The sequence below is a fragment of the Myxocyprinus asiaticus genome, chromosome 22, assembly GCF_019703515.2.
Source record: "Myxocyprinus asiaticus isolate MX2 ecotype Aquarium Trade chromosome 22, UBuf_Myxa_2, whole genome shotgun sequence".
NCBI lineage: Eukaryota > Metazoa > Chordata > Actinopteri > Cypriniformes > Catostomidae > Myxocyprinus > Myxocyprinus asiaticus.
In genome coordinates, this window is record NC_059365.1 from 39,345,435 (window position 1) to 39,366,150 (window position 20,716).

Genomic DNA, 20,716 nt, shown 5'->3' on the forward strand with positions numbered 1-20,716 from the left:
ACCTGTTGCTGCTGGCGCCTAGCTCGAGTCTGTGTTTGTAGCCTGCTAGCTTTTTTTAGCAAACGCTTTTCAGCCTTTAATCCTTAACATCTGCCATTTTTCAGCGGGCATCAGGTTTTCCCCCCACATTATTCTCTTATCGCAATTCAACTGCGTGCATTTTCCACGTGCATCCGCTTTCTATTTTTATCGCGATTAAACTACGTGCATTTTACAGCATGCACCCGTTTTTCTCCTCTGTGTTACACGGATTATTGCATCCATCTCAAGCACTGCTTATCAAGAACAACCATAACAACAAACAATTGCGTGAGGGATTCACATCGATCTCAAACACTAACCACCAGGAACAACCAACAACAACAACAAACAACTGTGGTAAGTCATGGCATCTGCTCATGTTATTTCTTCCTGCATTGCATGTCACATGTTTACAATAGCCTCTTCTGTCAGCAGTGAGGGATTCACATGTGATAAATGTAAGGAATTAGTCAGGCTGACGGAGAAGTTTCATGAGTTAGAGGCACGCATCCGAACGCTAGTGGAGGTCAGTGAGAAATAGAAGCCGGTAGATACTGTTTCGGATGCAGGCAGTACAGAGAGCAACACACACACTTTGGTTCCGGCTGTAGAGCCCCTGCAGCAGGGCGTTTGGGTGACGTCTCGGCGGCATACTTGCTCAGCAAAGCGACACCACTCTCCCGTTCCTGTTAGGGTTTCCAATCGATTCTCCCCACTCAGTGATGCGCCCACAGAGAATCATGTTGAAAGAGCCCTTGTTATAGGTGAATCTATTGTAAGGAATGTTGAAATAGAGACTCCAGCCACTATTGTTAAATGTATTTCAGGTGACAGAGTGTCTGACATCAAATCAAATTTACAAGTGCTGGCTAATGCTAAACGTAGATTTTCTAAAATTGTTATTCATGTCAGCACTAATGATGTCCGGCTTCGCCAGTCGAAAATCACTAGAGATAATGTTAAAGAGGTGTGTCAATTTGCAAAAACAATGTCAGACACTGTAATATGCTCTGGCCCCCTCCCTGCTCTTCGTGGTGACAAGGTTTATAGTAGATTAGTGTCACTGAATGGCTGGATGTCTGAGTGATGTCTGGAGAATAGAATAGGATTTATAGACAATTGGAAGACTTTTTGGGGTAGACCTGACATGCTAAAGAGAGACGGACTCCATCCCTCCATGGAAGGTGCCACTCTCCTCTCTAGTAATTTGGCTCATAGTCTTAATAATGATAGTATTTGACTAACAGGGGCTCAGGTCAGGAAGCAGACAAACTGGTTAATCCGAACGTCTGCTAGCTGCATTGAGACGTCACACAGGTCACATAAACTACAACACATAGAGACTGTATCACTTAGATATCAAATAAAGACTGTGTCTGTTCCCTGAACTACCAAACACAAAACCCTCACTAAATCATTTAGAAAAAATTTGATTACGGTCAAACTTGAACAAAACAAACAAATTCAAGATAAACACCATATAAAGATAGGGCTACTAAACATTAGATCTCTTTCTACCAAAGCACTTATTGTAAATGAAATTATTACAGATCATTGTTTGGATGTGCTCTGAATCAGATTCAGAATCAGATTTATTGCCAAGTATGCTTACACATACAAGGCATTTGTCTTGGTGACAGGAGCTTCCAGTGTACAACAATACAAAAACAATACAAAAACAGCAGCAAGACATAGATAATAATAAAAAATTAAAAATAAAAAACGAATTATACACATACGTACAGACACACACATACATACACACATACACATAGGTAGTGCAAATCTAATACAATCTGTTATCTGTTGCAAATACAAATCTGTGCTGTACAGTGCAAATGTTTTTTTATTTTTTTCAGAGGAATGAAATGGCAGAAGAGGTTGGATGTGTTGGATAAATATAAAAAAAGACTAAACTGTGTATTGCACATAGTTATTGCTCAATGGGGCAATTTAACGGTTCATGAGATGGATAGCCTGAGGGAAAAAACTGTTCCTGTGCCTGACGGTTCTGGTGCTCAGAGCTCTGAAGCGTCGGCCAGAAGGCAACAGTTCAAAAAGGTAGTGGGCAGGGTGAGTGATTTTTCCAGCCTTTTTCCTCACTCTGGAAGTGTACAGTTCTTAAAGGGGGGGGGGGGGGGCAGCGGGCAACCAATAATCCTCTCAGCAGTCCGAACTGTCCTTTGTAGTCTTCTGATGTCTGATTTCATAGCTGAACCAAACCAGACAGTTATTGAAGTGCAGAGGACAGACTCAATGACTGCTGAGTAAAACTGTATCAGCAGCGCCTGTGACAAGTTGAATTTCCTCAGCTGGCAAAGGAAGTACAACCTCTGCTGGGCCTTTTTCACAATGGAGTCAATGTGGGTCTCCCACTTCAGGTCCTGTGAGATGGTAGTGCCCAGGAACCTGAATGACTCCACTGCTGCCACAGTGCTGTTTAGAATGGTTAGGGGGGTCAGTGTTGGGGTGTTCCACAATCAGTTCACAATGATCTCCACCGTTTTGAGCGTGTTCAGCTCAAGGTTGCTTTGACTGCACCAGACAGCCAGCTGTTCAACCTCCCTTCTGTATGCAGACTCATTGTCATCTCGGATGAGGCCGATGACAGTGGTGTCATCTGCAAACTTCAGGAGCTTGACAGAGGGGTCCTTGGTGATGCAGTCATTGGTGTAGAGGGAGAAGAGTAGTGGGGAGAGCACACATTCCTGGGGGGCACCAGTGCTGATTGTACAGGTGCTAGAAGAGAGTTTCCCCTGTCTCACAAGCTGCTGCCTGTTCGTCAGAAAGCTGGTAATCCACTGACAGATAGACATGGGAACAGAGAGTTGGTGTAATTTATTCTGGAGTATAGCTGGGATGATGGTGTTGAAAGCCGAACTGAAGTCCACAAAAAGGATCCTTGCATATGTCCCTGGTCTGTCCAGATGTTGCAGGACATGATGCAATCCCATGTTGACTGCATCATCCACAGACCTGTTTGCTCGATAAGCAAATTGAAGGGGATCTAGAAAGGGTCCAGTGATGTTCTTCAGGTGGGCCAACACCAGTCTCTCAAATGATTTCATGACCACAGATGTCAGGGCGACAGGTCTGTAGTCATTAAGTCCTGTGATTTTTGGTTTCTTTAGAACAGGAATAATGATTGAGTATTTGAAGCAGCATGGGACTTCACACTGCTCCAGTGATCTATTGAAGATCTGTGTGAAGATGGGGGCCAGCTGGTTAGCACAGGATCAAAGACACGCTGGTGAGACGCCATCTGGGCCTGAAGCTTTCCTCGTCTTTTGTTTCTGAAAGACGTGGCTCACATCATCTTCACAGATCTTAAGTGCAGGTTGAGTAGCAGGAGGGGGGTTGCAGGAGGTGTTGGTGTTTGTGTGAAGTGAAGGTCAGAGTGGGTGTGGGGTGTGAGATTGGGCCTTTCAAATCTGCAGTAGAACACTTCAGGTCCTCAGCCAGTTGTTAGTTCGCTACAGAGTTGGGGGTAGGAGTCCTGTAATTTGTGAGTTGTTTCATGCCACTCCACACTGATGCAGGGTCATTAGCTGAACTTGTTTTTCAGCTTCTCAGAGCATCTTCTTTTAGCCACTCTGATTTCCTTGTTCAGTGTGTTCCTGGCCTGATTGTACAAGACTTTATCCCCACCCCTGTAAGCATCCTCTCTGGCCTGACGAAGCTGCCTGAGCTCTACTGTAAACCACAGTTTGTCATTGTTGAACTTTAATAAGTCCTAGTAGGAATGCACATATCCTCACAGAAACTGATATATGATGTAACGGTATCTGTGAGCTCATCCAGGTCTGTGGCTGCGGCCTCAAAAACACTCCAATCCGTGCAATCGAAGCAGGCTTGTAGTTCCCGCTCTGCTTCATTGGTCCGTCTCTTTACAATCCTTACTACTGGCTTGGTTGATTTTAATTTCTGCCTGTAGGTTGGAAGAAGATGAACCAGACAGTGATCAGAGAGTCCCAAAGCTGCTTTAGGGACAGAGCGATATGCATCCTTTATTGTTGTGTAACAATGATCCAGTATATTTCTGTCTCTGGTGTGGCATGTAATGTGCTGTTTGTATTTGGGCAGTTCACGTGTGAGATTTGCTTTGTTAAAATCCCCAAGAATAATAATAACTGAGTCCAGGTATTGTTGTTCTCTGTCTGTGATTTGATCAGCCAGCTGTTGCAGTGCCACAAACACGTGTTTGGCGCAATATACACACTCACCAGAATAAACGAGGAAAACTCCCATGGCGAGTAGAAAGGCTTACAGTTAATAAAGAGCGCTTCCAAATTAGGACAGCACATCCTCTTTAACGTTGTTACATCTGTACACCAACTTTTATTGATGTAAAAGCATGTTCCACCGCCTCTCGTTTTCCCCGTTTACTCCGCGATGCGATCCGCTCTGAACAGCTGAAAGCCCGGCAGATGTAACACGCTGTCTGGAATGGCTTCACTCAGCCAGGTTTCTGTGAAGCACAAGGCAGCAGAGGTTGAAAAGTCCTTGTTTGTGCGAGTGAGGAGATGTAGTTCGTCCGTTTTGTTAGGAAGAGTGCGGAGATTCGCTAAGTGAATACTCGGCAGCGCTGTTCGAAATCCATGCCGGCGGAGTTTGACCAGCGCACTGGCTCATCTCCCTCACTTGCGTCTCTTGAACAGCAGAGCTTCGCCTCCAACTAAAATGTCCAGCAAAACATCTGAACATTCAAAAACCGGGAAAAGATTGTCTGGTATATGCTGTCAAATGTTCAGCAGTTCGTCTCTGGTAAAACTGACTGGAAAAAGATTACCATTACCATTATCATTACATACAAACAAAAACAACAAAAGAACTGAGGAGCTCCACACTGAGGCAGCCATCCGCGGCACCATCATGATGATGTTTGACTGAAACCTGGCTTAAACCGGATGAATATATTAGTTTAAATGAATCTTAAATTAATCTTCTCCCCCAGGTTATTGTTATAAACATGAGCCTCATCTGAAGGGTCGAGGAGGTGTTGCTACAATTTACAGTGAAGTTTTTGGTGTTACTCAGAGGACAGGATATAAATGTAAGTCTTTTGAACTAATAATGCTTAATGTGACACCGTCAGATATAGATATAAATAAAAAAAACTCTGTCATCATTTACCCTTGCTACAGTATATAGATCACCCGGGCCTTACTCTGATTTCCTTGGTGAATTTGCACATTTTTATCAGATCTTGTAGTTACTGTAGATATAGCTTTAATTGTTGGTGACTTCAACATTCACATAGATAATGAAAACGACACATTGGGATTAGCATTTATCGATATTCTCAGCTCTCTTGGAGTCAGACAAAATGTAACAGGACCGACTCATCACCATAATCATACGCTAGATTTAATTCTGTCATATGGAGTTGATGTTGATAATATTGAAATTCTGCCGCAGAGCGATGACATCTCAGATCATTACCTCGTCTCTTGTATGCTGCGATCAGCTAATGTTACTCAATCTACACCACGCTATCATTCAGGTAGAACTATTCCTTCAACCACTAAAGATAGCTTCACTAATAATCTTCCAGATCTATCTCATACACTCAGTAAACCCCAAAGCCTAGAAGAACTTGATGAAATAACAGAAAATATAAATACAGTCATCTCTAGCACTCTTGATAGCCCTGCACCGTGGTACAATGATCACACTCATGCTCTCAAGAGAGCAGCTCGGAAAATGGAGCGCAAGTGGAAGAATACAAAATTAGAGGTATTTCTCGGTGCATGGAAGGATAGTGTATGTAGCTACAGACAGGCACTAAAAGCTGCCAGGTCAGCATATTTTGGCAAACTCATAGAAAATAACCACAACAATCCTAGGTGTTTATTCAGTACTGTGGCTAAATTGGTTTGGAATAAAGCATCAACTGAACCAGATGTTCGGTCACAGCACAATAGTAATGATTTCATGAATTTCTTTACTAATAAAATTTAAACAATCAGAAATAAAATTGGAATTATGCAATCAACTGTCACAGCACCTCAGAAAACAGTGTCTCATAATTTTCCTCACGTGCAACTTCAATCCTTCGCTGTCATAGGTCATGAAGAGCTAACAAAACGTATCGAAACATCAAAAGCCACAACATGTTTGTTAGATCCAATACCAACCAAGCTCTTAAAAGAAATATTCCCAAAAATCTCAGAACCAATTCTTAATATTATTAACTCCTCGCTATCCTTAGGACATGTCCCAAGACACTTTAAAATGGCAGTTATCAAACTGCTTATTAAGAAGCCACAACTTGATCCTGGAGAACTGGCTAATTATAGACCGATTTCAAATCTCCCTTTTATGTCGATAATACTAGAAAAGGTAGTATCCTCCCAAATATGTTCATTTCTACAGAGAAATAGTATTTATGAACAATTTCAGGATTTAGGCCTCATCACAGTAAAGAGACTGCACTTATCAGAGTTACAAATGACTTGCTCTTACCATCTGATCGTGGCTGCATTTCACTTCTAGTGCTTTTAGATCTTAGTGCTGGATTCGACTTGATAGATCACAACATTCTCTTGAATAGGCTGGAGAATTATGTTGGCATTTGTGGAGTTGCATTAGCATGGTTTAGGTCCTATTTAGCAGACCGCTACCACTTTGTCTATGTAAATGAGGAATTGTCAAACCAAACAAAAGTAAAGTATGGAGTGCCACAGAGATCAGTTTTAGGGGCTTTGCTTTTCTCCTTGTATATGCTTCCCCTGGGAGATATTATCAGGGATCGTGGAATAAGTTTCCACTGTTATGCTGATGATACCCAACTTTAGATTTCTTCAAAACCTGATGAGATTTCAAAATATTTCAAATTAGCAGAGTGTATCAATGAAATAAATGATTGGATGGCCAGAAATTTCCTTCTACTCAATTCTGACAAAACAGAGGTACTAATTATTGAACCAAAAACCTTTAAAAATAAGCAGCTAAAATATAATTTAACTCTCGATGGATGTACTGTTACATCGTCTTCAATAGTGAAGAACTTAGGTGTTATATTTGATACCAATCTGTCCTTTGAAAATCAAATTACCAATGTTTGTAGAACAGCATTCATCCACCTAAGAAATATTGCAAAATTACGACACATGCTCTCTGTTGCTGATGCCGAAAAACTAATTCATGCGTTCATGACCTCAAGATTAGATTATTGTAACGCATTACTGGAAGGATGTCCAGCAAGATCAATAAATAAACTTCAATTGGTTCAAAATGCAGCAGCCAGAGTGCTGACAAGAACCAAGAAATATGATCATATTAGCCCCATTTTATCATCGTTACATTGGCTACCTGTTAAATTTCGTATTAATTTAAAAATTCTGTTAACTACGTACAAAGCTTTGAATGGTCTAGCTCCACAGCACTTTAGTGACATTCTACCATGCTATATTCCATCACGTTCATTAAGATTGCAAAATTCTGGCCTGTTAATAGATCCTAGAATATCAAAATCCACAAAAGGAGGTAGATCCTTTTCATATTTGGCACCTAAACTATGTATTAGTCTCCCTAACACTGTTCGAGATGCAGACACACTCACTCAGTTTAAGTCTAGACTAAAGACACATCTATTTAGCCAGGCATACACCTAATTTATCCTTCAACTCACAATTAGGCTGCTTTAGTTAGGTCTGCCGGAACCAGAAACAGTGATCATGATCTATAACTCTGCAATAAATTGAATGGCATCTATGCTAATATTATTCTATTAGTTTCCCTGTCTCAACCTTGGGACTCCTATACTGAGGTCACCAGAACCGGCCAGATCCAGCTCCTTTCCTGCTTGGTGTTGGACTCCACTGCTACGTGTCGCTGTGTGATGATGACTAATAGCAGCCAGTGCCAGCCAAACATCACTTCAGTCTATTACGATGGACTTCAGAGGATGAACTGATGTCAACTCCAACCATAAGACATGGGATACTTCATATGCCATAGCCTAAACCTTGGATTTAGGATAGACCTCACCAAAATTACCGGCCAGGTTGAACTGCGAAGCACCTAACTGATCTCTGCCTACATCACCTCGGTCTAATGATGGACTACACTCTTGAAATGGAATACATAGACTATCAATTAACTGCCAACAAAACCCTTAATCAGCCAACTAACAAGGACAGTTGCATCTATGTGAACTTCTGCAGTTAATCCAGGATGAACTTCAAAGACATTAGTGATTAATCTTACAGTGCATACAAAATCTTTGTTTAAACACTGATCCTTAACACTTACTTAGTTTAATAATTTTAAACCATGACTTTCACTATACATAAGTAATATTGGCATTATATTCATGATGTTAGCCAGAGGGGAACTGGCCCTGACATTGAGCCTGGTTTATCCCAAGGTTATTTTTCTCCATTAACCAACATCTTTTGGAGTTTTGTGTTCCTTGCCACAGTCGCCTTCGGCTTGCTCACTGGGGTTATAAATACAATTATTACTTAATTACTTATTTTTAAACAATACACAATCGTATTTTATAAAACTACACAATGATGACTCTAAGACTTTATAGATTTTACAGTTTTATCTTCTGATAATGCCTGATCTTCTGTAAAGCTGCTTTGAAACGACGTGTGTTGTGAAAGGCGCTATACAAATAAAAATGACTTGACTTGAAAATAGCACTGAGTTTTGTGAATTAGTACAATCTACAGTATAATATGCCTAATTTGTCAAAAAAGGAGACTTGTTTGTGCTGAACAAATGACAATAGCCCCTTTCACACATGCAACCAGGTAAATTACAGGAAAATTGTTGGGTTGCCTTAACTGGTAAATGTACCACATGTGCTGTTCACATACCATCAATTTAGAAATTTATTATACTTTTCATTAAGGGAAATTGCCAGGGCAAAGTTTACCAGTATTTTCAAAAAGGTTGTGTTCACACACAATCTCTAACCTGAAAAATGCAGTACATTTTCTGGGAAAGCTGTATGTGTGAAAGAGGCTAATGACTTATTTAAAATATGGTGCATCACTATTTCAGTGCATTTAGCATCTGGTTTAATTTAATTGGGGGTGGTTAGCTGAAATACCATGTGCAAAAGTGGGGCAACTGTTTATTTAATTCACTCCATTGTCTTTATCGCAACTTGAACACACAGGAAATCAACATGTTGTTTATGAATGTTCAAGCAATCTTCTAAACATGGGTTCTGGTCCCATGGAAACCTGGATTATGGACACCGGGATTTAAATTGCATTCACTCCGAGACATTTGTTCGAGTCCTATGGAAACCAGGAAGTAATCACATTCACATAAACAAACATAAGTGTGATTCTGTGGTTGCATTTTTGTTCTAAAATTATATTTTTACTCCACTGACTGTAAGGTTAAGGGTTGGGGTTGGGTTAGGGGGTAGAGTAAATAAAAAAAAAAGCATTCCTGTTGACTGTATTACATAATTTACAAATAAAATTACAATTAGCTTTTGGCGCCACTCTGTGGACATTACACCTGAAAACTGGTCAACAACACTTCCAGTTTCAGTCACTGGGGGTCAGTAGTTCGGATTTTGGTAAGCACAGACTGATTTCAGCAGCAGAACTTTCAACCTCCTGTATCAGAATTCTCAGTTAGATAAGTCTGCTTTATCAATAGAAGAGCATGAATTTTCGCATATGTGTGGGGTAGCAGTTGTCATATTTAATTTATGGAGGCCACACATAGAGGTTCTCGACCTCTAGAGAGTGACACATAATAACACTGTTTGAGAGTAAATGTGTGTATGTGTGTGTGTGTGAAAGTGAGACACAATGAGGATCTGACACACTATTGTGTCTCCAAAAGTGAATTGGCCATCATGGGGAATGACGTTAAAATCAACATAAGCATGTGTGTCTGCAGACTGAATACTGGCTCATGAATCACTGCTCTGAAGTTGTTGAGCCAGAAAGAAGGGGCATTTTAACAGTCACTCTGTTGTGTGAAAACACTTCAACATCAGTTTTTTTCTGATTTACTCACTGCAAACACACACACACATCAACAAACATGCTCTGTTATGTTACAGGTTGCAGCTCCAGTCACGTGTGTCATGTGAAAATGATTCGATTAAATTGAATGAATGCAAAGAAATGGGCTTTGTTTGGAATAGAATTCTATCATAATACTCTTACTATTTTTGCAGTATGTAGTATGTATACTCTGCACAATATGCACATTTTTGGTATGCATATGCTATGTTTGGAATATAATTCTATTCTATCCTGCAATGTGCTTGACATGAGCTTCCATTTCCAGTGATCCAGAATGTAATAACAGAAATAGTATCAACTATGTTTTTTAACATCTCTTTCTTGACTCATTATTTGACTGCCATTAATGAAGACATTTTGACACAATCTTGGGATTAAAATAACAAAATGACTCTTTCTCATCTCTGCAGTGGATTTCTGGGTTTGTGCGACCTCGATAGTGCTTTTAGTTTAGGTATTCCACTCACCAGAGACTCAAGGCCAGAAATCTACAACTCTAACCTATCGAGTTCTGAATTAAATATTTAAATTCAGTCTTACCAAAACACCTTTCTCTGTATTCACCTCAATATTTATGAAAACACTGCAGCAATCGGACAACTTTAAACTGGCACTCTACCTGTTTTTTACCTTGAGGTTTAATAAAGTGACCCTGTAGAGCCCGAATTGTGTTTGACAGCTGTATGGAGAGGAAAATACCTCTTCATTATGCCATCAAGATGTATTTTCACAAACTTCTGTGCTATCTCTAGGATAGTGATGTGTGAATGAATTGTTCTTTTCAGGCGTTTTTTTAAATTATTTTTTATTCAGTCGAAACGATTCATAAAGCACTTGTGAATTACTCGCCTATATCAACTTTGGGATGCTTGTTTGTAAAACAATTCTTCAATAAATTGTCATGTAAATGCTACAATTTATGTAAGAATGGCTTTACGAATAATTTACACAAAATAAATCACTCTTCAGTTGTTTCAAGGCTTATGTTAAACTGTTTTCGGAGATAAACTGTGAGTCGGGTGACATGTTGAAACAAAAGATCTCAATATTTATCTCACTACAATGAGTAAATAACATATAAAATGCCATGCAGGGACTTCCGGACTTGTCTGATACTCATTAGTTTGGCACTGCACAATGAACTACAAAAACTCTTTCAAAAAATGCTGTCCTCCAAAACTCCCTTCCTTCCTTCCTTTCTTTCTTTCTTTCACCTCATCATCCACACTTTTATGTTTATGTTTTGAAGTCATCATATGCATATCGTAATGTTGTGGTGGTATCTTTGTTAAGGTGTTACATATGTAGCCGTTTTAAACATATGATGTTGCATTGCCAGTACTGTTTGTGTCACGTACCTGTCACCTTGTCAGGTTGGGTTTCTGTCTGACGGGACCGTAGCATTATCGTCCCCTGTCTGTCTTTTGTTTCGTGGATGTTCTTTGTGTGAGCGTATGGGTCTGGTTGTTAGTGACTGCCGTGAACGAATTACCACCGTGCGTTCTCCGGTGATGTCACGGTCCTGTCACCATGTCAGGTTGGGTTTTTTCTGATGAGGACCATGGCATTATCGTTCCCTGTTTGTTTTGTTCCAAGCATGTTGGTGTTTTTGCCTTCGTGTGTTTAAGGTGCCGCTGGCACGCGGAATCAGCGTTTCAATGGGAACCCTGATTGTTTCCATGGGAACGCTGATCATGCCAATTTTCAGCTGCAAGCGGCACCTGCCCCTTGTTTGTTCATGCCTATATTAATCCCCTCGTGTGTCATGTCCTTGGCTGGATTGGTTAATGTTAAATGTAGTTTAATGTTGAGTGTAGTTTGTTGTAGTTTGTAATGTGTTTACATTATAGATAGCTGTTTGATGTTGAGTACTAACCTCACTCTCTTTGCCTGGTTGGTCCTGTCTCGTGTATCTGTTGGTTGCCCACGTGTTGGGTGTGTGGTTGCCTTCCAGTATTGCTGCATGTCAGCTGGTCTTCCACGGAGGGAGTTAAGTTCGCTCATCACTGGTGGGCGTTGTTCTGCATCTCACTAAGCTTCAATGGAGGATTCTACAAACCTGTTCTGGACTTCCACGATGCACACACTCATCCTACGAACACACTCTTCGTGGATTGCCCCTTGTGCGACTACGATGCGCACACCATTGGAGATCACTTCCCGCTGCTGCAGCCGGTGTTGGGGTTTTCTACATTCCTGAACCCAGTGATTGCTCATTATTACTGTTAATAAATCCTTTGAACTGTTCCTCTGCTCTTGGGTCTGTTTGTCTCACTATCGTTCGTTACAGTTTGAAATTGTGTGTGTGTGTGTGTGTGTGTGCTACATCACTTACAAAAATGTACCATGGTAACCATGGTTAACACCATTCGTTCTACTATGAAAATGGTATGAGTCACAACTGTAATCAAAAACAAATTCATACAAAATGACAGAAGGAATCTGGAAGCTTCTTTCATTGTTTGACAGAGAACCCATTATCGTAGTTTCACTGTTGTAACACTGTTGTAACTATGATACTGTATTTTGGTGCAAACTGTGGTTACCAATAATACATTTTTAAACAGGCTAGTGTTAGCATTGGAGTGGTGTATTGCACTCTTATCAGTATCTCTGAGTGAAATCAAACCATAATCTAGTAGTACTCTGGGGCCACATCCACACTAAACACATTAATTTAGCTACATTTTGGCCTTCTGTCTGTACTGAGATTGCGTTTTTGTCCAGCGAAATTTTTTTTTTTTAAATGGCCTCGCAAGTGGATCAATTTGAAAATGCTGTCTTCACGTTGTAGTGTGACAGGTAAAACAGAGATATTTGAAAACGATGACATATTTGTTGTCATGTGATGTGGTCATGCGATCCATTCAACCCAAATCAATCAAGATGGTGGCCCATGTTGTAGCAGTGTTGTGGTGCCTGCTATCCACTTTGATAGCGTTGTTAAAGATGAATGTTACTTTGTACAACCTTCACATTGCATTCCTTCAAAGGCGACTGGATGTTTACTCGGAATTGCTGTCCAGCGGCTAAACACGAGGACAATTGCATTCAGAACACTTTTTACACTTGTGTTGCATGCGCAGTAAGGGGATTTAAGCATTTTCAGATGTTTCACTGTGGACAAGCAACTTTTGTAAAACATTTGAAATTGGCAGAGTGAGGGCCTGGGTAGCTCAGCAAGTATTGACGTTGACTACCACCCCTGGAGTCGCGATTTCGAATTCAGGGCATGCTGAGTGACTCCAGCCAGGTCTCCTAAGCAACCAAATTGGCCCAGTTGCTAGGGTGGGTAGAGTCACATAGGGTAACCTCCTCATGGTCGTGATTAGTGGTTCTCACTCTCAATGGGGCGTGTGGTAAGTTGTGCATGGATCGCAGAGAATAGCATGAGCCTCCACATGCTGGGAGTCTCCGCGGTGTCATACACAATAAGCCACATGATAAGATGCGCGGATTGATGGTCTCAGAAGCGGAGGCAACTGAGACTTGTCCTCTGCCACCCGGACTGAGGTGAGTAACCGCGCCACCACGAGGACCTACTAAGTAGTGGGAATTAGGCATTCCAAATGGGAGAAAAGAAACTGGCAGAGTGGACGGACAACATTTTGAAAACTAAAACGCTGCTTTCAAATTTAACTGGATTAATGTGGACAGTGCCTGGCATTATGGTAGTATAAGCAGTTTGCGAGATTGTTTTAGAGGTGGCTATGTGAATATTGCTAGCTGTGCTAGCGAATAAGTGTTGCACTGTTGTGTGTTTGTGGTGTGACTTTAACTGCATAGCTAATTGCTTAAACATTTTGGTTTTAATATTTAATTGCCCTTTTGCAAATGAACCTGTAAGATATTAGTACATGGAGAAGTTTTTTGAGGTAATACTGCATTATTAGAAAGGGACTTCTCGTGTCAAGTGCAACAGCAGGCTCCCGGCAGTAAAAATCACATTCGTTTTGTGCATAGAGCAATTGATTTTTAACGATAACCAATAAACATTTTAAGACTTACCATGAGCTCCTGAAATTAAACGATGATATACATTATGCTTCTTCAGAAGCCACAAGTCAGTGTGATTTCAACTTTATTTTTACAAAAGCGAATCTGCGGTGAAAAACTACACTACCCATAATCTCTTCCCAAGAGCTCAACCAATCGGACAAATTACTGTTATTATGGTTACCATAGCAGCAAAAGAGATCAGCAATGACCACACACTCACATGAAGTGTAATAGTAAATAGCATAATCAAGTTTCCCAACACTCTCAAACTACTTGTAAATATGTGAATATTTTTAAATAATACAATTTATGTCATTTGACTCACAAGAATTTAAGTACAGTCTTGGACCTTTGTCTTTTTTCCAATTTTCATATACATTTTTGCCTTGGATCAAAGTTTGTAATATCTCATCACAGAGCTGGTTAATTTGGTTTGTGGCCTGGAACTCTTGAAGATTTTTTTTTTTTAAATCCTTAATGCTGAAAATGTGGCTGGTCACTGCTGCAGCCTATTAGCATACTCGCTAATAGTGTTTTTTGACGCACCATACACTGTGTACTCGGCCATCTAGTGTATGAATTTTCAAAATGTAGTATCATCTCAAGTGGAACACCAATGGTTTTTTACTAAATGGAAGCTTTCCCCTTTTTCAGCGGATGGAAGTGACGTGTGTGATGTGTTGCGGTTAGCTTTAGCATGTTAGTCAACAAAGTCTCATGACAACTTGTAATAATTCTGTAACAAGATCTTTGATTCAGAGAATGAAGAAGCGGGAGATAGTGTTTCCAACACAGGATAGATCGTTTATTTAAACAAAACGTCCACTTAACAGCGATAAAGGAAACCAATAAGTATATCACTGAACCAAAAAGAGGAAACAAAATCAGGGCAGCTTTAAGTCTAATGGCAACGGCCAACACACGAACAGCACACGAACAGCTTGCTTGTGGGCTCTCTTCCCCTCTGCCGCAGTCTCCTCTCCTTATATGCTCCGTCACTGCTATGGCTAATGTACAGCATGGGACGCTCCTCCCCCCCACCACCTGGGACAACACAGCCCCCAACCCCCTGTCTGATGCATCCGAATGTAATAAAAAAGGGAGAGAGAAGTCAGGGGAATGCAAAATTGGTCCACCACAGAGTGCAGCCTTTACTTGCAGAAAAGCCTGTTGGCACGGCTCCATCCACTGGACCGGGTCTGGTGCTCCCTTTTTAGTGAGATTAGTCAGCGGGCTGTTGACACCTGAAAAATTTGGTACAAACCTACAATAATAGCCAGCCAACCCCAGGAACTGTCTCACCCCCTTTTGGTCTTGGGCATCGGACAAGCCGCTGTGGCTGCTGTCTTATCAATTTGGGGACGCACTTGTCCGTGATCCAAGTGGAAGCCCAGATACCAAAATTCCACCAGGCCAATTGCACACTTCCTCGGATTTGCCATGAGTCCCGCTCACCTCAGTGACCTCAGGACAGCCCTTAGATGCTTGATGTGCCGTTGTCAATCATTGATATAGATGATGATATCATCCAGATAGGCAGCGGCATATGCAGAGTGAGGGCGGAGGACTTTTTCCATGAGTCTCTGAAACATTGCCAGGGCCCCAAACAAACCGAACGGAAGGGTAACAAATTGGTGTAAATTGAACGGAGTGGAAAAAGCCATTTTTTCTCGGGACATGGGAGTCAAGGGAATCTGCCAATATCCCTTCGTTAAATCCAGTGTCGAATAAAAGCGAGCCGTATCCAACCGATCGAGCAGTTCGTCAGTGTGAGACATTGGGTACACATCAAATTTAGACACCGCATTGACTTTTCTATAATCCACACAGAACCAGACCGAGCCATCACTCTTCAGAACCAGTCCAACCAGAACCAACACCGGTCTGTCCAAGTCACTGTGGGATTCTTCTATTACCCCCATATCTAGCATGACCTTTAATTCTCCTTGCAACCTGGCAACCTCCGTGACTTGTGATGGTGAGAGGTGGTTTCTGCAAGTGACTGGGGTGACTCGATCGCTAGCTTTTAAGTTCACCTCTGGTCCGAACTCCTCCCTCTCCGAAACCACCATTGCCAAAGTCACGGGAACCGCATCTCTTCACGGTTTTAGGAGATTGAGGTGGTAAATCTGACGTGCTTCATGTCTATACATTTGTTTAAACTCATTATCGTTTTCCCCGACTCGCCGTGTGATCTCAAAGGGCCCTTGCCACTTGGCGAGTAATTTAGAGCTCAATGTGGGGAGCAATACAAAAACTTTATCTCTCGGTGCAAATTCCCGTAGCCAAGTACCCCTATTATAGAGCTGGCTTTGACATTCTTGAGACTGGAGCAAATTCTCCTGTGTTAACTGCCCAGTGTGTAGAGTTTTGCTCTCAGGTCAAGAACATATTGAATTTCATTTTTGCTGTCTGAAGGTCCCTCCACCAAATTTTCCCATAGTATGTTGAGCATGCCGCACGATCAATGCCCGTACAATAATTTGAATGGGGAGAACCCCGTGGAGTCTTGCGAGACCTCTAGTACTGCAAATAACAGGGGCTCGAGCCACTTGTCCCAATTCTGAGCATCTTCGTGCATGAACTTTCGAATCATATTCCTTAGTGTCTGATTAAATCTTTTGACCATGCCGTCCGTTTGGGGGTGGTAAACGCTGGTCCGAATCGATTTAATCCCCAATAATTTGTAGAGTTCGCATAGTGTAAATGACATAAACGTCGTGCCCTGATCAGTGAGGATTTCTTTCGGAATCCCCACTTGGGAGATTATTCTGAATAGTGCCTCCGCAACACTACATACTGAAATGTTGCGCAGAGGCACTGCTTCCTGATATCACGTTGCGTAGTCAACCAGATACAACACAAAGCAATGCCCATGTGCCGTCCACTCTAATGGCCCGACGAGGTCCATGGCAATTCTTTCGAAGGGGACCTCGATCAATGGAATTGGGCGCAATGGCGCTCTTCGTGTGGCTGGCGGATTCACCAGCTGACATTCACGGCATGCCGCACACCATCTGTGAACATCCCCGTGAATGCACGGCCAATAGAATGGGCCATTGGACGGTTCCGTGTTTTTTCCTGCACGCCATCAGATTATTGGGCAGCCAGTCGATGAACTGTTCCAGCACCACCAAGTTGACAATCCCCCCGGTGTCATGGTCCTCCGCTAGCAACCACCTCCGGCATGCATCCCAGAGCTGCTAGGTGAAGGCAAATGGCTGGCTGAATTCCCCGTAGGTCAGTGCCCAGAAGCGCTTACGATGTTGCTCTGTGTTCTGGCCGACCCGCTGTAAGATGTCTTTCTTCAGGTCCGGGTACTCCAGCAGATTAGCCACACACAGTTGTTGGGCTGCAAGCTGGGCCTCCCCTGACAAGAGTGGCAGCAGGCGGACCGCCCATTGTATCTGGGGCTAGCCCGACCCCGCAGCGGCCTGCTCAAACAACTCAATGAATGCTTTGGGAACGTCCTGGGGACCCATCTTGGCCAGAGTGATCTGAGGTGGGGATCCCACGGCCGGTCCTCCACCTGGGCTTGCAGGAGTACCTCGAAATGTTACTCCTGTTCAGAATGAAGCTCTAGGAGGGCCTGGTGTTGAGTTTGGTGGATGCCAACGAGGATTTTGATTATGTCAGCCAATGGTGAGGAAACCAATAAGGATATAATTGAACCAAAAAGAGAAAACAAAATCAGTGTAGCTTTAAGTCTAACGGCAACATCCAACAGACGAACAGCACACGAACAGCTTGCTAGCTGGCTCTCTTCCCCTCTACCGCTGTCTCCTCTCCTTATAAGCCCCGTCACTCCTCACTGGAACACAAAACAGGTGTTACACACAGGTGGAAATCATTCACCACTCATTTCCCCCCTCCTCACTCTCCACAGGATGGTGCTCGGCTATGCATCTGTCTCCACAAATTCGTACAAGATAGTGAAATCATATAATATAGTACAACTTGGCCTGTACAAAAAGGTTCAACTTTTATTCCAATAGAGACCAAGCAATTAACAAACAGAATTTTCAAATTGATACAATACAGGCATAACATTTTAGCTAGCCTCTGATCCAACATTATTTTATGAGACGAAACATCTGCAAACAAATTTGGTTACTCATTTCACATTTATTTATACAATACTCTCATCCCAATGTTTTCTTTCATATGTTATTTTTAAGTAATTTTCTCATTAAATTAATGGTTAGGTTTGGGTTAGGAGTCAAACTTACGAATATCGTCATATCATCGTTCGTTGGTTCATTTATTTTTCTCCATGGGAGTAGAAGTCGTATGTTTTTGTATGAGCCAACTCACACTATTATTATGATTATGATTTTTTCATGAGACTGGGTTGCGTAAGCGGTCCCCATCCCTTCTGCTACAAGGAGCAATTCACGACGCTGAGTTCGGGAAGTAAACATTACACACGCCATTATTTTGGTTGAAGAAGTACATCATTCGGGTACTCGTAATACTCTACATTTCATTGCATTTCTAAGTGTGAACACATGACTTACACAACAAAAAGCCGTAGGATAGTGCAAAAGTATACAAACTTATATGCATCTATAGTGTTAGCATTTAAGTGAGTATTGCAGGTTGAGTTTTAGCATGGCTCTATTACACGTGTATGGGATTATGGGTAATTGTGTATGTGTCCAATGTTGTGGGCAGTAAAGGGTTAAGAGTGTTGGAGCTGTCACAGTCCCTTCGGCCCACGGCCTCCTGCCCTCACTCTGATTAATCATGGAGGAAAAAACGCAATAGACCATACACTGCAAGACACGCGCACACACACACATGCACGCAACACATGCACACGCAATCCCTCAGATACACATATAGAGACACATACACACAGAGCCTTACACATAGACATGCTCACACACACAGAAGGGATTGTTTTCCCAGAACGAATTCAGTCACGCACACACACATTGGCTTTCTCACTGCAGAACGCTTCGCTTTTGCCTGAGGGGGTGAGGCTGACGGGGGCTGTGTGTGTACAAGTGTGTGTGTGTGTGGAAAGGACTAGCTCACACCATAGCCCTGTCACATGTTGCAGCAACACACAAACACACACTTCTACACACCTACTTTTCCTCTCACACACACACTCATGCTGCACTCTCTCGCCAGGGGTCACTGGAGCCGAGGTTCAGCCTACACCACCAGACCGCCACAACACTTTTTTCTCTCCCTCCTTTTTTTCACTCTGGCTTTTTTCTCTCTGGGTGACAGTGGTGGAGGTGGTGTGTGGTGTGGGGGTCTCTCTTCCTGCACACAACAGAGTCTTTTTTTATCTCCCTTCAGAGAATCCCGCTGCAGCAGGGAATTGCATGTGTGTGTGTGTTTAAAAGGTTTACGATGCCTGAGTATCCCTGTCTGCCTCACACTCAGAGACCCCCCCCCCCCCCAATCCTCTTTCTCAAGGAAGCTTCTTCAGAGCATCGGAGTGTAACAGCATAACAGTCATGGTCTTTGTAGAAGCCTAGAAGAGAAAGAGACAGAGAGGGAGAGAGAATATCAATTCTCCTCTCATGTAAAAATTCTAGACTGGTTTGGTCACTACAGAGGGGACAGACACAAAGTATCGACTGGAACACCAAGTTACAGAGCAGCTTCCCAAAACTCTGCAGCACCATGCATATAGCAGCGATACTGTTTATGAAATATTAATACATCTCTTGCCGACCGTGCAGCAGTGGTATTTCTAAGGTCGGTAGCCATCATTAGTTTAAAGGAATGTTCTGGGTTCAATACAAGTCAAGCTCAATCGACAGCATTTGTGGCATAATGTTGATTATCACAGAAAATAATTTCAACTTCTTCCACGTTTTTTTTTTTTTTTTTTTTTTTAAAGTAGTATACCCACAGCACACGTTTTATAGATATATTGCAGATGAGCAAACAACCTAAAAAATACATCTTCCAGACACATCAAATAGACGTCTGGGTGATGTATGTGTGTTATCAGGGAAGATAAAGTCAACATGAAATGGCTTTCGCAACCCATTTTACTTCCATGATGTGTTGTATTTTCCAAGTTAAAAAGAATATTCATCAAGAAGACTTGATTTTATCCATCTGGAATTGATTGGATTGTGAAATGTGGGGGTTCCATACCAGAATGGAGCCAGACCTGAATGCAAGATTGCAGTCAATTGTGAAAGACTATTCACCTTATTCAGCCCCACCCCTTTTCTGCGCTCAGCATTTCTGTGTTTTGTCTCCTAGCTTCCGGATTGTATTTTTTTTTTTTATCCCCATTTTCCCCAATTTGGAATGCCCAATTCCCACTACTTAGTAGGTCCTCGTGGTGGCGTGGTTACTCCAAGTCTCAGTTGCCTCCGCTTCTGAGACAGTCAATCCGCGCATCACATGGCTCGCTGTGCATAACACCGTGGAGACTCCGTACGTGGAGGCTCATGCTATTATCTGCGATCCACGCACAACTTACCACACGCCCCATTGAGAGCGAGACTCACTAATCACGAGGAGGTTACCCCATGTTACTCTACCCTCCCTAGCAACCTGGCCAATTTAGTTGCTTAGGAGACCTGACTGGAGTCACTCAGCACACCCTGGATTCGAGCTTGCGGCTCCAGGGGTGGTAGTCAGCGTCAATACTCACTGAGCTACCCAGGCCCCCAGCTCTGGATTGAATTGAAGCTACTGAGTAGAGT